This window comes from Malurus melanocephalus, unplaced genomic scaffold (assembly GCF_030028575.1).
Source record: "Malurus melanocephalus ecotype Western Australia unplaced genomic scaffold, MMel_1.1 scaffold_431, whole genome shotgun sequence".
NCBI classification, from domain to species: Eukaryota; Metazoa; Chordata; class Aves; order Passeriformes; family Maluridae; genus Malurus; species Malurus melanocephalus.
Genome location: NW_026623663.1, coordinates 313,437 through 332,233, shown reverse-complemented (window position 1 = coordinate 332,233; position 18,797 = coordinate 313,437).

The window sequence follows — 18,797 nt, the reverse complement described above, 5'->3', positions numbered from 1 at the left end:
TTTTTTTTTTTTTTCCTCCCTGAAGGGCTTTCTCTGGGAAAAGTTTTCTGGGCTTGCATCCAGCCAGTGTCACAATTCACAGCTGTACTGTTTGATTCAAGTGCTTCAAGCTGCCAGTGAGGTAGAGCCAAATGAGATTAAGGGTTTTTTTATTAAAGCAAGCACCCGCATGTGCCGGTATGGCCGAGGCTGCGCCAGGCRTTCCGATACGAACCCCGATTTCTCCAGACCTTTCCTTCCCAAGCATAAAATATTTATGCCAGGCTGAAACCTGACCTAGATGTACTCATCTGGGAGGAGCTGTAAGTCTTTGGTTTGGCTTTTATTAAGGTACAGCTTCAAGAAAGGAAAATGTACTGATTTCTGGATAAGCGGCTAAAAAAAAAAAAAATTAAATAGAGATTTAGCGGTGTATGTTAAAAACAGCAATAGGCATAAAAGAAACAGATCTTTTAAATGATGGGTTTTAARGGAAGGAATGCTTTAGGCAGCAGGAGATTTATCTGTTAGCTCCTTGCTCTGGCACATGATGGATTTGAGCYCTCCGTGCTGGTCAAACTCAGACACTCCCAACGCCGCCTGCCCCATTCTGCCCACTCCACCCCAAATGCTGCCTCTGGGGCACAGCCACAATGCCCAGACATTTATTTTATTTTTTCTGCTGGGATAAACCATGCAGAATCAGTGATGAGGAACTAAATACCACTGTTACTTTTATTTCGGGTGCGAGCCAAAATCTGAAGCCACATTTTCAGAGAAATATGCATTTTTAAGCTCCCTTTCCWTTTGAACAGCACCAAAATTAAACCAGTTCTTTTTTCATACTGATTCTCATCTTTTGTGTCAACATTTGTGCACAAAAACAAATTGATATTTTAAACATAAGCATGCATGTGTMGATGGAAAACATGATGTGCTGTGGTAGGACTGATCAAAAATGTTWAAAAAAAAGGAAGAAAATTAGAAGCTTTACAGAAAAAAAAGAAACAGCACCACTGTCATATTTTTTCCCATAGCTTTGACCCATCAGTAAAGCAGATCAGAAGGTTTTGATGGTTATTGACATTGCCAATTCTGGAACTCTGAGACAGAAGTAACTTTTGCAATATTAGACCCATTAGATCTATTGCTCCGTCTGTTTTGCCCAGCTGGGTGACTGAGCACGTCATAGAATCATAGAATAGTAAGAAGCCATTCCCACTTTTCCTGTCCCTCCATCTCTTGTCCCSAGTCCYTCTCCAGCTCTCCTGCAGCCCCTTTAGGCCMTGGAAGGGGCTCTGAGGTCTCTCTGGAGCCTTCCCTGTTCCAGGTGAGCACCCCCAGCTCWCTCTGGCTCCAGAGCAGAGGGGCTCCAACCCCTGGAACATCTCCATGGCTTCCTCTGGACTCACTCCAGCAAATTCAAATCCCTCTCAGGGCTACTCCCAACCCATCCCCTGCCCAGCCCTTCTCTGAGCTTGGAATTGCCCTGACCCTCRTGCAGGAAGGGATTCCCACATTCCCACTGCTGCCCACGCAATCTTGGCCGTGTTTGAGGCTGAAATGCTGAAAGCCTACAAGACTGGAATCAAAGGCAGCAAMATTAATATTCTGTGCAAATGTGAAGAAGCCATGAAAGCTTTGTTTGTTGCTAAAGAAACCAACCAAATCAAACAAGTGGAAGAAAACAAAGGCTTGTATAATTGTTTTAATTAAAACTGCCACTTATTCCAGAAAAAAAAAATGCAGCACAGTCGCGCTCTCCAAATGTTTCTTGCCTAGGCTTGCATGTTCAAAATCTATGTAWAATAAGGGAAATAAAGCATTGCCAGYCATTTTCCAGTCCTGTTTGACRCRAAAGCTCCAAAACAAATTGCTAGAAACCCATGCAAAACTTTGTGATGTTTACTCCAGATTTTATCCAGGAGGAATTCATGGAACTTGCCACTCAACTGCGAAGGCATGTTATCTCAAACGAAACGCAACGCTCCTTAAATCTTCAAAGAGCGGMGTGGCATTTAGCCATAGAGCTCACTGTGACTTTGGACATTCAAAAACAGCATTAATGCCGGGATCTGGCTGCCCTATATGGTGATTTTCAGTCTCCATGGGCACAAACACTTCCTTGGGCCTAGGCCTTCCATGCATTCAGTCTCTGGTAAAAGCCAACGTGACCGCTTTGCCTTTMTCAAGCTGCTTTTCCACTTCACCTTCCCACTCCACAAGGTTATTTTGGCTTCTCAAAATCAGTCAGATACAGAAGGGATCCTGGTAGTTTCTCAGCTTCTGGAGCCAAGCCCCTGTTTTTTAATGCAAAGTATGAAAGATATAAATACATCTTAATTTTAATYGAAGGAGAACGTCTGACCTTTCTACAAAATAGTGTCACATGAGGTTCCTGTATATCTTGTGACCTTTCCAATGCTCATTAGGCTTTTAAGCATGCAAGTTCAGGTTAAATTTGAAATATTTTGTCTTYCTCAAGTACAGACTGGCTTCCACTGCAGTGGAACATTTCACTGTTAGTGAATGAACCCAGCACACTGTCACTGTGTGGCAGAGAGGCAGTTTTAAAATCTGAGCCACACTTGCCTTCCCCTCTCAAATAATCTCTTCAGATACTGCAGYTTGCCTTGAACCTTCTCTGTCTCTTTTTCCCAGCACTCTGGGAGCTCTTTATCTCCACCAATACTTGGATTTGTGTACAGGAATGTTGGGAACCATTTTTTGTATATATCAATTCATTATGTCATTCCAAAGGTCTTATTTTTTTTTCCACGCTTCCTAAGCATTAGCATTTTTAAACTTGAGAGACGAGGGGGTGACTATTAGAAACATCCTACCGGAAGCCATAATTTATCAACCAAATACTTGCAAGTTTCATCTAAACCTGTTACGTTGAGCTCTTTGGAGACTGTAAAGAAGCTTGTAGTGACTTTTTTTTTGTCTTTTATTTCTTTTTTTTTTCTGTTCCCAGTGACTRGATGACTGAAATAATTTCAAGTCTGTTTTTCCTAGAACCTGATCGCCACCTGTTTGAGTGCAGAAACTGAGGCTGTTTGAAAGGAGTGCCTTTGGCAGCACATACACCTTGCTCAGTCTGTCTCACATCTTCATTTTATCATATAAAAGGCTTTTCCGAGTGTYGCCTGAGAACAGTGAAAACCTCATTATAAGCTGGAAACTGTTGGGGATTTCAGTGTTGATAATGAAAATCTTATTTATGGAATTGTTGAATACTCGTATAAAGTCTAAAAAGCAACAGCCTGCTAGACAAAATAATAGTCCAGGGGAAAAGGAGTAATGYAATTACATCACTCCTGTTTTTTAATGGTCATTTCCTTGCATGGTCATACTGAATGAGAGTCAGAGAAATGTAAGGTGCAATGGTTCCTGGCATCTTCCAGGTTGGKTTAAGCACTCACATAAGTTTCCTGTCCAGTTAATATTTTTGTAGGATGCAAAAGCTGTGATCTGTCAGAGATTGCTGAAGATGTGGAAGCATTTTTCTGCCTTTAGGCTCAGGTAAAAAAAGCTGTGAACCCCCACCAGAGAAGGAAGGAAAAAAGCAGTATGGATTGGGAATCTCCTTTTTATTGGGAATAAAAACTGGGCTAGGTCCTCTCGTGGGTTGTGCTGTAAATGCATAGAAAAGAAAAATGSTAAATACAGCATTTCTGTGCCTAAACCCATCAGATACATGCAAAGCCAGGGAAATGTGTGTTGTGAGGGAATAAAGACTATACAGTTTCCTAACTCCTTTATTCCGCTGAAATCAGTAATCATGTCAGAATAAARCTGGCAAAATATGATGGGAAATGAGGGCCTTTAGTACAAGCCTCTGTGGCTGTCTGTCCTTTTATATGGCACCTCCCAACATGGTATCTGAGTGCAGAGTTCTTCACCCTCATCTGATTTAAAACTTAAAATGGATGTGGCGGAGACCTCTCGTCCGTAGTAAACTGCTGGAGATGAATCAGCTGCTCAGACTCGGCCTCACAGAAATGATAATGGGGGGGCTGCGCTCGCAGCTGAGTTATTTAAACCATCTGAGCTGGTCCACGGCTTCCTTGGACATTAATGGGTTGCCTGCTCTGTCGCTGATCCTGGTGCAGGAGAGGTCAGCCTTTGAAAGGTTGAATGAGGCAGGAGCAAACTGGAGCTGCTGCTGCTCCTCGGCCTCGCCCCCGATCTCGCTGGATCAATGCATTAATTTCGATCTGCCTTCTGCCAGGGGATCCAGGGGCTGCTCACACCTYACAAACACGTGCTCCTGCTGCTGCCTCTCGAGCAGGGAGCATCGAGCCCTTCTTGGGAGGCGGCTCCTCATCGGCAATTGCAAAGGTTTCTCTGGACTGCAGCAATTTTGCTGAAAYTGCTGAGGAGCAGCATTATCAGGCAAGGACACTTTTCTTCAATAAAGGCAGAACGCTTCAGCTGACTTTTGTTGGATTATATTGTAAATTCTAAAYGTGCTATTGGGCACACCTTGAAGCCATTAAGGCAAAATGAAGAATTCAAGCAGCATCAAGATGAAATGTTTTCTACTGTCCCAAACAAAGCATAATTCAATTAAAGTATCTTTGATGATCTCTACACTGCAGCAGTTTCATTTTTGAGGTATGTTTCATCATTTAGATTAATACCCTTGCTTGAAAGAAAAGCAGATTTTGGCATGCTGATATTTCCTGCAGACCCACAGCCCATGAGAGAGATTGGAAAATTCAGACTAAGAGCATCTCTCTTCCCTTTCCTTTGATGCAGGACCATGGCAGGGGGGAGAAGAGGGAGAAAGATAAGAATTGRGTTTATCATCTATAAATAGAGACAGCCCTTCACACTCACTTGCTTGAGAAGTCTTGGAGCACCAGGGGAARGAAGAACAAAATAAATCTGAGAGATGCTGGGAAAGTTCTGTACATTTCAGGCATGTTCAGAAGCAAAGTCAACTCTGCCAGTCTCAAGTYCAGAGGCTTAATCTTTCAAAGGACACCATCAATTAGTTTCTCAGGTTTAATTCTGTCCTGTGTCTACCAAGCAAGATCAGACGCTTGGYTCAGGCCTAGATTTTTAGATTATGGGGGTTACAAGCTGAAAAAAATTGTTGGGAAGTYTAGGAGAGGAAGGTTGTCATCACACTTTGACCTAAAATGGAATAAAACTGTCCACTGCTAATGGACCTAATARCAAAGCTGTCAACATTACTCAAAAAAAATATTCTTAAAGGAATTGTTTTATACTGACTTTTTTGTATTAAATTTCTTCCTGCTTGTTTTTTTTGTTAGTTTACCCCCTGCCATAGGTGAAGTGGATATAGAAAATAGACTGTACATAGAAATCTGTGAATCCTCTGCTGGCATCTGCATTAAAGGTTTGRTGGGAGGTAGGCAAATGGGCCATTRCTGGTGTTGATTAACAACAGTGTTATATTAAAAAAAAAGATAACAAAAAACCTGTCCTTTAAAYCAACAAGCTAGTGACACCCAAGCCAGGAAGCTCAAAATCAACAAAATAAACTTTATTCCAAAAGCTGGATTTGGTTATTAATTGACTGATTTCCTACCAATAAGAGCACGCTTCCAGGCTGGTGGGCCCGATGAGAGGTACTTGAAAGCCCAAACTGAGCAAGCATGTGAAATATTTAAGGCCACATTTTTATATTTATTAAAAACAGCCTAAATAATTAAACTAGTTGATTCACTAGTGGCTTTCAGGCTCATGCCCAGAGTGAAAGGTCATGACCTGACATACCAGGGCCCCACTTGGTACTGATGATTGACAGGAAAAGGAAATAAGTTGATATCTTTCACGTGGGAATCACAGCTTGTAGCAACTATGAGCAAGTGGGCTATTTGGACTTTGTGGGAAAACTTAATTGTGTTATTATTCAAAATCTTCGTTCCCAAAGTTGGTTCAATGGTGATTTATTTACTTATGTGATAAAACAGCTGTGTACTGTAATAAAATACAGGTCACTTGCTGATGTTTAATGCACAAAAGTGGGGATATGTTTGGTTTCTTTTACTTTGAACTTACAATCGAGCCAGGCAGCAGGGATGACTTTGAATTATTAGGAATTTTCTGACAGTGTATTGGAAATATTTAATGTTCTCGGCGTAGTGTATATTCTTCAGCGCTTGGTTATGGAGAAGGAAGAAGGCACCATACACTGAAATATGAGTGCCTCTCCACCATATGCTTTCATTATTTCTTTATAATGATAAAAAGGGGCTGCATTCAGTGCCAGACAATGTCATGGCCCCAGAGATTTCAGTGGCCTGCAGAAAAAAAAAAGGAGAAAAAAGCATTTATGATATGAATGAGGGTTTGAAATGGCTTTTTAAAAAAAGGCCTAAGATCCACTTTCACCCTAAATTCTGAAATCACTTGAAAGATGTCGAGATGCGGGTTTGAAGAATAGCAACTTTGCACCAGGCTCTGTTTTATATGCAGGATCGCTGCCACCCTCGCCAGGCTTTGTTAGGAGGTCAGATAATTGTACCAAGCGATAGGTCACAGTCCAGCTCCACATATTGTGTGATTTGTTCTAGCCCCGAGCCCTGTCGTCCCCATCCATGGTCTGTATTCTTTGCCCCAGTCAGTTACAAGYTGGCCAAGCGATGCATTTTTTGTTTATCACTCCGAGTTGAGGAGTTCAGTGGGTTTTGTCCTGTCCCTGTCCTCTCTGCTCATCCCCCAAAGTGCAGGGATGGTGTGAGCTGGGCCATCTGCAGCTCCRTGCCATGCTCCAGGGATTTTGTATCCTTCTCCAGAAATGCCAGTTCCTGCAGCACTGTGTCTGGGCTGTTGGATGATAACAGCCCACTGAAAGTCCCATAAAATCRAAGCAGTTTTGCCCCAGAATGGGCCACAGTGGGGAAGGTTTACACCTTTCAGCTCTGTGTGACACCACATTTTGGGTGATAAAGCARACAGGGCTGGCATTTCCCTCAGTCTCCACTTCTTTTCCTACTCTGTCCTCGTATCTTATTCTCAATTCAGTGCAAAGCAGCTCTGCTTGGGAAGCTTTGGAAACTCTGCCACTAGTACCACAGTCTCCAGGAGAATTTAAAACCTTAAAATGATCTGTTTCTAACACCAATAAATAAGCCAAATTACGCAGTAAATCGAGATAAAGGTTGCTTCACACAGTAAGAGCCGGTGGTCTTTCTTTTGATGTTATTTCTTCATATTTAACACCTGGCAGTAGCACAGGATATTTCACAAATAGCACAGAAACCAGATCCTGCCATGGGAGTGCAGATCTGGGATAAGCAAGTCACAATCACTGGCTGAGAAATGAAATGAAGAAAAATGGGTCCAGGGGCAAAAACATCCTCAAAAATGAACATTTTCTGCAGCAATACCAACCTACTTCCTCTGAATGTTTGAGCAGAAGGGGGAGGCACTCAGGTCTCTCAGTACTTCATGTACACCCTTGTCCTGAAAGGAAAAGGCCACAATTAACCCAAATCCATCCAATTTCTAGAATTCACTCATTTACAAAATGGAGATTCTACAAACTGGACACCAGCTATGACCAGAGTGTCGATGAAGTACCAGCTGCAGATCTGTGGAAACTTGTCCCCTGCGTTAGAGACTGCAGTGTGACCTTACATGGCCCACAAAAGCATTTTAAAACCACGATGACGCTGGGTTCTGACTGACTTTGTCTAGATTCAGCCTGAACATCAGGAGGAAAAAGGCTCTGTGTCCCGTGCCAATTCTCTGATCTTTCCATTCCTCTCCTCCTCCCCACCTCCAGGCTCTGTGTCTCAGCAGCTCCCTGAAGTGAGCACCATGACATGAATCTGGAARTGAAGAAGCCCACAGCTCTTCAGAAAAGAGCAGTTATTCTTAGCTTTGTTTTGCTGATGTTTTTCTTTCTTTCCCCCCCTTCCTTTTTTCTTTAAAGAAAACAAAAAGCCTGCCAAAATTTGGGCTCTTTGATGTGCTTTGGAAAGAACAACAATGCTATCTGTCCAAGTCCTCTGAAAGGAACAAAAATATGTCATTTTAAGGCATGAATTACTTGAGAGGAACAATCAATACATTTCACAATTAAAGATGGTCAAGAGTTTTTTAATGTTTTGCTGGAAATTTTTCATTAAGAACTTTTCCACAATATTTGCCTGTTTCAGCTAAACTCTCTTTGGGAATATTTCCTGAATTATAAGGTAGGAAAGGCAGGAGGGGAAAKAAGGAGGAAGACATTGATATTTGTTGTAGAATATTCAGTAATATAATAACATCCCTGGGGGATATCCTAGACCCCATCCAAGCTTTTCTTCTGACAATTTGGATTGAGGATGTGAACCTGCCTCATCCATTTAATTCATCCTACTTTGGGATGAGTAAGACAGTCAGGTCACAGAAGCAGTGTCAGCTCTGTACTGTTGGTTTGTTGATTCAGCTTTGAGTGGACACAGTGCTTTGTAAAAACTCTTCAGCTGTAAATGAGGCACTGACTTCATTGTCTCATGCTTCAGAAATTTGCTTGAGATGGAAGCGTCCCAGGTTGGAATCTTTGGCCAGTAAAATGTAAGGAAGCTTTTGAAGCTGCAGCCTTAGAAGTCATAACCTAATAACTAAACTTCTGTTTGCCCTCTATTTTTAAGTTTTCTCCTCCATCACCCCAACAAATCTTGAAAGAGCTGATTTATGCAATGCAAGTTTCTGACATTTTTATTAAGTCCAGACACTTCATAAAGATGTTCTTTCTGCAATGTGATTAAATTGAGGTAAAAAAGCACTTGTGCTATTTCTCTCTTCTTATTGAAGTTTTTTTACAAATTTCCTTTTTTTGCCTTCCTGTGACAGTTCCTGTTACATCATTTCCATGATCTGCTCTCACCTTCCACTGCARTGGCTCTATGGGAAATTCATCTGCTTCTACAACTGAGCTTTCAAGAGTTTTCTGTCTCTATCCACTATTTCTGCTCCAGTGTTTTTGAAGAAAAAAGAGTAGAAATTAGACATGGAATACAAATGGCAGGGACTGTTGTTTGAGGCTGRTATGAAGGTGTCTGTTCTCTTTTTGCTTATGCTGCACTCCCTCCATTGATTGGGATCATTTACTTGGAAAGATCTCTGAAACCTGGAATGGTTTGGGTTGGAAATGAGCTTGAATATCATCTCRTTCCAAGCCCCCTGCCATGGGCAGGGAAGATCACTCCCTTCCTCGAGTTCAGAGTGTTTACTGTGAGAGACATAAAAAAACACTGACTTTCAGTAGAAAGGTGTTGTGTATTTCTTGAAGGTTTTTTTAGTTTGACTTTGAATATCCAGACATTTGGGACATGTACAATATCTAATCACCCCGTGGAAGTCCAGGCCAGGATTTCAGACTCTGAGGACAGCAAGCAAATGCCTTAAATTAGAGGTTTCAATTAGGGAATATTAAATTCTCTTCTGTAACAGGAGATGCTTTGGGAGAAATGGGAATAGCCAGGTGGGAGTAATTGGTTTTGGAAGAGTCAAATGTGGGAGCTCTGCCCAGCACTTTCTTTTATTATGTCTGTTTTCCTTCCACAGCTCGGGAAAACTCATATTCACGCGCAGCCTCACACTTGACTGGGATTCCCTGACTYGGAGGCTGTCAGCACTGGCTTATTACACGAGCTCTTTGTTTTATCCCGTACAATACATCTCACCATACGCATTTTGGCCTCTTAACCTGCCATGAAATATTTCAAGGGCTCGTTGCTGGCAGCCGCCATCGCTCGTCGCGATCCGTGGTGAGCTGCAGTACAATGAGCTCGCGYTGCAGAGCAGCACACCGAAAAAGATCTTTCAAATTATTGTTCCGGTGCCAGAGGTGCCCAATCACCTTCCACCTGCGGATTAGTCGGTTGCTATAGGAACACGCCGTCGCTTTTCAGTGCTGCACCGCTGTAGTGCCCAGATTAGCGACTGACAAACACAATGTGGGGAGAGAACCGCGGGTTATTAGCGCCGCTGATGATGCGGTGTTACAAACCCAGGGTGGCACGGAGCACATGAATAGAGCAGGAGCCTTGAAACRCCAAGGATGGGAGGAGGAGAGGGGGCAGAGTGAAGTGGAGCTGAAGTCATYGCTACGGAAATGTTGGCTTTGATCTCGTGTTGCACTCGGAATAGATATTTTCATAATGTAATGCCAAACGCAGGCAACGCTGGAGCTGACGGCAGAGCCGCTGGTCACGTCTTTATGTTCGCAGAGGGCTGCTCCTCCTCTCTTCCCTTTTCTTGCACTGAGTGCTGAAATCTGAACCTTTTCATWCCTGCAGGATTAACTCTGACCAAGGTCAGAGCAGCTAGTCACCRATACCCTTCATGGGTGAGTCAGGCCTCCTGCCTCCCCGGCAAATATCACCTGAAGCATCCACCTACACACAGGGCTTTAACAGGGAATTGTGCAGCGTCAGAAACACGGAGTGAGCAGCTGAGATCAGGTGTCTGTCTACTTTGGTGGCCATGACTGAGCCCCAGGAGCTTATGCTGCTGAGCACCCTCCTGCAGAGCGAGCTGCCTGTGCGTTTCAGAGGGGAGAAATAACTGCTTGCAGCTCTTGATTTGTAGATGGTCTAGAATTCCCAGAAACAGTTCTGCTGCCACTTGTGCTCRGGCAGGGTGAAGCGGAGGAATAAAATATCTACTTGTCCATTGCTTGTGTGCCTTGAGCAAAACAAGCTGTGTTTAGTCACAAGTTCACCAGATGGTACTCTGGGGGTTATTGCTGGGATATTACATTACTGCAATATATTAGACCAGGCACGGTGATTCATTCCCTCTCCTCGGTGCTTTTGGAGGCTGTTTCCTCCCCGTGGAAGCACAGCTGACCCTGCTGCTCGTGACCCTGGGGACCCCCGTGGGCTCCCGTGGGTGCATGGACAGGAAGCACCAAACCTCACAAGAGACGTGCATTGCGTTCACTCTCTGCCCAGAGAGGGGATTCCACTTTCTGATTTGAGCCAGCTGATGTGGGATGYCATTTTTTTCAGCCCTGGGTGCCTCCTCCTATCTTCTCTGCTCCAGTCTTCTTGTTTTGCCTCCTCTCTGGGGCCTCCCCGACCTTGCACTGGGACSCGTGGGACGCTCCAGGCAGGGAGATGGTCTCGCTCAGCCCCTCGTTTGCARAATGGATCAGAGTTTGCACTGCACTTATGGAGCCCCAGAACTATCAAAACACCACWGAGAGGTATTGTTTTTCTCCACTTCTGTCCCTCTGTAGGCTGAAACTCTCAGTCCAGTGAATTATGTGCTGGCTGACACCGAAGAACCCGTCCTGGATGGGTGCCACATGTGCACGCAGGGCATAGGTGCTGCTGTTGGTCAGCTGGGCGGCCCCTGGGACCATCTGCCGCCCCTCTTTGGCCTCTCTGTCTCCACCATTATGTTCACYGACCAGCTGCTCTTCCTCCTTGCCCTTGACAAAGCTCCCAAGCCACAATCACCCCTTGCTGTGACAGGAGACAAAGAAATGCTGCAGCCACTCACTCTCCCCATGGCCTTGAGCTTCTGGTGCTCTGARGCCATGCCCTGATCCCTGATCCCAGGTTTCCTTCTGCTCTCCAGCACTGTCCTCATGGRGCCAGGACAGTGATTTCAGCATCCCCACTGCTCTCCTCTAGTCACAAGCTCAAGATCAAAATTTGCTTCAGTTTTGCCTGAGGCATCTAAAAAAATCATGGAACAGGTTGGTCTGAACATGCTTGGACCGGAATTTCACCACAGGTGTTACTGTAATTTCAGGCAACTTGAAAACTGCAAATTGGGCCCTCTGTCCCTGAGATTATGCTTTTCATTTTACGATCCTCTGGAGGAAAATGAATTTCCTGGGCTGAACTGCTGTCTGCAAATTTAGAGGGACAGATCACACGCTGCCTCTTTAGTTTTAAGTGGCTTTAAATGGGGACGTGGAATGGAAATTGAGGGAGACACCTGACCAGGGAAGCAGGGAAACCTAGCTSGGATAAAACAATGGGAAAAATCTTCCATCACCATCATCACAGGTCTGTGTGACCTTAGCAGAGCTCAGGAGTGCCGTGGGAGCAGCAGTGCAACACTCCTGTTACTCCTTGTTTTTTTATCAACAATGTTCTCCTCCACTTTGACGTCAGCCTCGAGATTGCTCGCTGTGATGTGCTGCACCTTTCGCATTTTCTTTCCAGTCATAATATTGCTTCAGCCGTAACCTCGGCACTTTGAGGAATAATTGTCCCTGACAAGGGGGTGAATCACTGGCAGAGAGTTGATAAGCATTACATACAGATGACAGAAGTCAGGACATATCGGATTACTGCTGTGAATATAATAAAAGAGAGCCTAAACACTTTGGCAGCTCAAAGACAAGCCATTTCATAACTCTCTAGTGGGGCTATTATCTTCCATTTACTGCCACTGATAACCAGGTTGCAACTGTCTCCCYAGGATCTAGTTACAATTCACTTAACACTTAGAGGACCAGACGTACTGGAGGACGCTCAGATGAGGATAATTTCTTAAAGATCATTTATTTTTAAATTTTTTTATCTTCCCTGCTTCCCCTCTTTACAGTGCGATAAGAACCTAAATCGGGAAGCTTTGAACTTCTTTCGGGAAAGGAGAGTTCATGGTCATCCTCCCTTTAATCTTTCACTCCTGAGTTTCTTTTGAAGCCAGCTGTTTCTATCCAGCTGAATAAGTGACAAGCAGGTTTTCCCCTCTGTTACTGCTGTAATACATGCACTAATACCTAATAGCATGTTCTGGTGCTGACTCCATCAGGTTTACACGTAGGTGTTATGTTTTCATTTCTGCAGCCTGGAAGGGGCACCTGAGCTTACGAATCAGGGGGTGTTGGTGTGTATCAGTAACAGATAATTCACAGCAGTGCCAATTACACCGTGCACTGATGGAGTCTGGATACTGATGATGTCTATATTCCCTGTGCGAGATTTTGTTTCTAAACCTCACTGCCCAAGAGGAGTTTAACACTTCATGCTCCTGGATACCAAAGTTATCTCTTTTMGGCTAAAAAGATTTGGCCATGGCAGAAATCTGGCAAACCACCAGTGACTTTCTTTATTAACCAGCAGATCACTGAGAAGTACTTATTAATCTTAGGGATAAAAATCTCTCCGTGTGAAGGGAAACTCYTTCCTCCTGTGTCCATACCATGATCATCAAATGCAAGCTCTGCTCAGCTTTCAAAATCCGAGGTGCTTTCAGATGCAGTTGTTTCACCCTTTCTCAGGAGCCTTTTTTTGTAAATTTGCCCACATAAATCCATCCCAGACTAGCAGAGTCCCCTTCACAGCCATGGGGGGAGGAGTATCCTTGCCAGAGATGGATCAGGATGATGGGAGGACAAAAACTGTTGGCAACTCAGAGGTTGTGCATTTATAAATGTACCCCTAAATCCCATGTAAAAGTGTTCTTACATTCCCATCTCTGGGAGATCTGCAAGGAAATCTCTCTATATGTGTTTGAAGGGCCASATTTGGTGATCTAGAAACTAAAACAACTTTCTGTTACTTAAATCTTTAACCCACAGTGCAAACTTTACATCTTACCTGGCCAAAAATAGGTCCTTACTCCTTTATAGAAACCACCACAGATCTATTTTGGAGGGAAATTGTACCAGGCTGTCTTAAACTATAATCAATGAGCAATGCTTAATTGCTTTTTCAGCATGATTTGCATCCCTGCTTGATTTCTCACAGCACAAGTCCTCTCCTACTACAAGGAACCCATAAAGAACAACAGCAACTGAGGAGGGAGGAAAAAGGTTYGGTCCTTGTTGGAACAGGAATTCCAAGTGGTTTTCACCTCAGGACTTCTGGATCTTAACCCTGACTTTCTAGAAGCCAGGGGAAGCGAGGTGAAAGCCTCTGTGCCCTGCTTTATCCATCTGTAAAATATCATGGYCAGTCCTACCTGCTGGAGCTTTGTCACGTGGTGCAGCCAGGCAATATCCATAAATTGCTGTAAGATGTTGGGATTCCGGGAATGCTGGAAGTGCCAAGTGTTGTTGTTGTTCCTGGATTAACAATGTTGGCTGTTTTCACTGTTCATATGGTAGCCTGGCTGGAATTGGGCAGGAAGCCCAACAATACCAGCAACCAACAAGAAACTAAAATAAAATGTTTTACTTAATGAGAGCCTCTGTTTAATCAGAAGCCTGTGTAATTATGTCACGGAGGGCTAAGGATCTAATGTTTTCCTAATACATTTGCTTTTAAAGGGACGATTAACCCGGCATATTTCAAGATGATAAGCTGCTTCTTTGTTCAGTTCCAGTTATTTTTTTTTTTTCTGCATTCCCTGGTGAGCCCAGAGAGAACCTGAGAGTCAGAGGATTTTTCTTAATTGCACAATAACTATCTTGTATGTCTGATGCTGAAGTATTTTCTGAAGACACAGGTTATTAGTCCTGGGTTGGATGGGTTTGCAAGAGAATTCAGATGCTGAATTTATTCTGGTTTGGCTCCTTTGAGGCATGGCATACATTACAGAAAGCCCTCAGTATTCCTGCCTGAAACAGTCAATATTCTTAGCAAGCAATTTGATCAGGAAGAAGGAATAAAACTATGCCTTACCTTGAWACAAATAAATTTTGGTTTAAGTATTAAAGATTGGTTTTGGTTTACTTCTAAATGTTATGTTTCCACACACGTTTTGCAAGATCTGTGCACTTGTCTGTCCAGTTAGTTCTTTTCATACATTTTGAAGGTAATGATAAGCAAAAAAAGCTCTTTATCTCCTAAAGACTACTGTCTTAAGAGATGTCAAACATCAGTCCATATTGAGACTCAAGGAAAGATATTTATGCTGCATGAGATGRAGGAAATGACTTTGCCATATACATGAGATTCTCTCGGTGAACAGGTCGGATAAAACACATTATGTCCACACCTTAGAGATGTTTGATCATTTCTCTTCTGAAAGATCTGAGTGTGAAAGATCCCACAGGCCCTCTGGGGAATTTATCCCCAGAGTGTTTTGCCACTGAGGGCATTTGCTGATATCCAGACAGGCTCTTTGAGGACAAGTCCTGGTTTGACACAGTGAGGATAGAAGACACCCCAGTGGATCCCCTTTCTCTTGCAGGCAGCCCTGTACATAAACATTGTATTTATAGWGTGGTGACATTGACTGGGTGTTTGCTCAAACTCTTTCACAATGTGGTTGGTGCTTGTGTTTAGGTGTGAGACCGCTGAGGATGGGATACCTTTTTCATGGTAGTCCTGCATATTCCTTGACTGCTGTGCATTGCTTTTAAAAGGGAAAAAAAAAACAATGGAAGCAAAAGAGATGTACTTTCTTTTGTATCAGCTATTGACCTCATGGGAATTCAGTGGGAAGGAAAGAGTTAATAATATTATTATCAGGTCAGCAACTTTGAAAGGCTCTTCCACTTTGAAAACCATTTTCTTAATTATTTTAAGTTAACRCTTAAATGCATAGAAAAAAATCACATGTAATCTGAAACCTCAGACTTGGGGACAGGACTGGTTTGAGATAACATTAAAGATTTTATTGCTGTTACATTATAAATTATTTCTATTATGACGGCCCTATGGGTATTACATTCTGTCAGTTCACTTTCACTGTTACATCACTTAATGTTATTAACACACTTTAGGGTATAACATTACAGTTTTATTGTGGAAACCTTAAACACTTACATCTAAAGTACTGAATCAAGTTATTATCYTAGCTGACCAGATCTGGTCTATTATCATTTTATCACTCATAAAAACCYATGATTCAATTTGATTTAACACTTGAGGAAAAATCATGGCTCATATATGCTTAAACCTAGTTCCAATATTAATACAAAGCAACACATGGATGACTTCATTTTATTAAAGTTGAGGTATCCCTGGGAACTGCATTTATGATTTTTATGCCACATGAGAAATTTGATCTGACCTGTTGCCATTTGTGAATCTCCAGTAAACTGATAAGGTTTCCTTACCAGTATATTAAAGAATTGTGAACGTTTTACCTTTCCTACTGCATTCATTATACACTCAGAAACCATAAATTTATCATAATGCCCTAACCAAGGAAAAAGATGCTCTCCCTGCCTCAGAATCCTGCCTTGTAGACTGGAAAAACGCTGCACTTTGGAAAGCAATATGTGGTCCACCGAGTTTAATATTAGAACAAAATTAGCCCCTTGTTTCTGTGTTTGGAGTGCACACACTTTTCTRTGCAAGACAACTCTGTTGTCCTCTCTACAACAAATCTGAGAGTTCAACAAGTTTCTTCAACCTTTGYGCAGTGTTTAGAGGGAGAAGCTGCTCCACTGAAGTCTCTGGTTAGCATTGTGCAGAAAACACCACTTTTGATTTGTTGGCTGAGTTTGCTGCCATTGCCTGAAATATTTAATACCTTACTTAGGTTATTCTGTCATGTCCTTTGAGGAGAAGAGCAAGAACTGGATGTGAAATTCAAAATGTCAAAATGAAACGTTTCACATGTTCCACTTTCGGGGAAGGGGGAAGACAAAGCTATAATGGTATGGAAGAGCAGTGCTGGATGACCTGAGGAAGGAGTTCTGCTCCTGCAGCCCCGTTCCCAGCGAAGTCAGAGGAAGGGTTTGCTGATCCAGGAGYTCCCTGCTGCACTGACATTCCCAGGCAGGAGGGTGGATGTGCTGAACCCACCAGCCCTGCTCTGTGCCATGCGCACAGAATCACCCTGGCAACAGAGCTGACAGCTTGGAAACAGCAGCTGCTGCTTAATGGGAAACATTAGAAAAATAACTCATTCTACMTCTCTGTCCCCTCTTTGCATTTGCCTATTTATCACCAAAAGAAGGTATTCTACAGCCACCACCCAGAACTTTAAAAAGCTTCAAGGTGTGAGGGTCAGACACGCAGGTGTGCAGGCGAAGAGGCGAGTTTCAAAGCTAGGAAAATGTGATCATGTAATTCCAACACACACATTTTTGGTTTTTAGCTYGTTTGCCACTGAGCAACTGGGCCTGTGGGCCTCTTGTGGAGTGGTGTGGATGTGCAATTATTTATTCTTGCACCAAACATGAGAAGGCCAAATGTGGTCGAATGTGTGTTAAATTCCAAGTCAGCATTTTTGGTTATTGTTGCCTGGAGCATCTCTGTGCTCAGAGCTGGGCTCGCTGGAAAGGAGTCAGTATCCTAACAAAGGCAAACAACTCTCTMTGGTAAAATCTTCCCCTTTGTATTTTTTAACAAAAGCAAACACGAATTTCTTTTTTTACCTTCTGTTGCAAGTTTCTGGAAAAGTCCAATTAAGACAACTACAGGGCAACTTTCCCGGATAAAACCAAAGTAATGCTCCATCACCATGTGAAATCACAAATTAGGTAGAGAGACATTAACTAGTGTCATTCATCAGTCTGAAGTGATGGGATTTATTACAAGATAATAATGGCCATAGTTGTATAAGTAGTAAAGGTAAAATTACATCATGACTCGCATTAGTGGTATGAGATTATATCCTGATTAATGCACAATTAACTTGTCACGGGCACAGCACATGTGTTTGTAGGTGTCCAGATGGGTTACACCACATCTCCTGCTCACATATGTAGCATTTATCACTTTCTCCTTATCTTCAGAAATCAGATGGCTGCACCCACTRAAATCTCTAGGCACTTCAGTGCCTCGATGCGGAGCCACCTAACACCAGGAATTGACTAAGAAACCCTTGGAGATGASCCCTGGAAAGCCTTAAACACATGCAGGAATCCTGCTCCTCTCCACAGATTGGGAGCCTGGTCCATGGTTCCAAGGAGACACATCCGAGGTGAGAGCAGCACCCTCAGTGCTCTGGGGGCAGGCACCGCTCACCTGMGCTGCTTTCAGAGCTGTGCATCACAGCCCCTGCTCCTGAAAGAAAGCCCCAGCACCCTAAAGCACTCTGGGTCAGGGATCCCTTCTCTCTTTTATTCTAATTTTGCAGGAGAAAATAATTGAGCTACAGGGACAGCCGAGAAGGGTTTTTTTTTTATATTTTTAATTGCAATTACTGGTGGAGGTGCTTCAACTTCACCCAAACTCCTCTGTGAATGCAGAACTGGGTTATTTGTCCCTGTGCTGACATGAAGATTTGCTTGTTCCTGCTCTCCTCTCTTCTACCGTTTTCCTCTGCTGTCTGTGTGTCTGGCTGAATATTTTAATCTCTGGTCCATCACAAACTCAATGTTTGCCCTCAAGAAACTCATTTTAATTTCTCTTGACAGGTTTCTGAGTCTGAAGGGGAGGGGTATAACATTGTTAGGCCGGCCTACCTCATGCTGTATATGATTTTCAGTTAGCTGGTTTTAGTTATAAATTGCTGAGTAATGACAGAACAGAATTTCTCAAAATAAATGGCATCGATACTTTTTTTGTTTTGCACACTTTTTAGTACTGAAATCTACCAGAAAAAGTTGGTTCACTTTGATCCTTCCTGTGTTTCATTTTCGTGTTTGATGGTACTCCCCACTTCCAGCACCAAATGATGGTCATTTCCCAGCATTTCCAATTTAAAAGCAAAAGCTCATGTAATTAGAAAAAAAAAATCTAGTAATTTTGTTGTCTCGAAATGTCTTTTTCAGCTGACAATATTGAACAGTTGTTATAGGGCACCCAGTTTTTGGGAACATGCAGATTCTTAGTCCCACTTGTGCTCATCTTTAGCATTCAAGAGAAAAAGGGAGCCATGTTATGTTTGGGTTCAACTGTTAGAAAAATTTYCTGGTCTTCAGAATTACTTCTGCTKAATAAAATATAGCGAATAAATGCATTGTAAACATACTTGTATCCAACAGCTCCAGGACAGGCAGTGCAGTTCATCATCTCCACCCCAACATTTTTGATTCT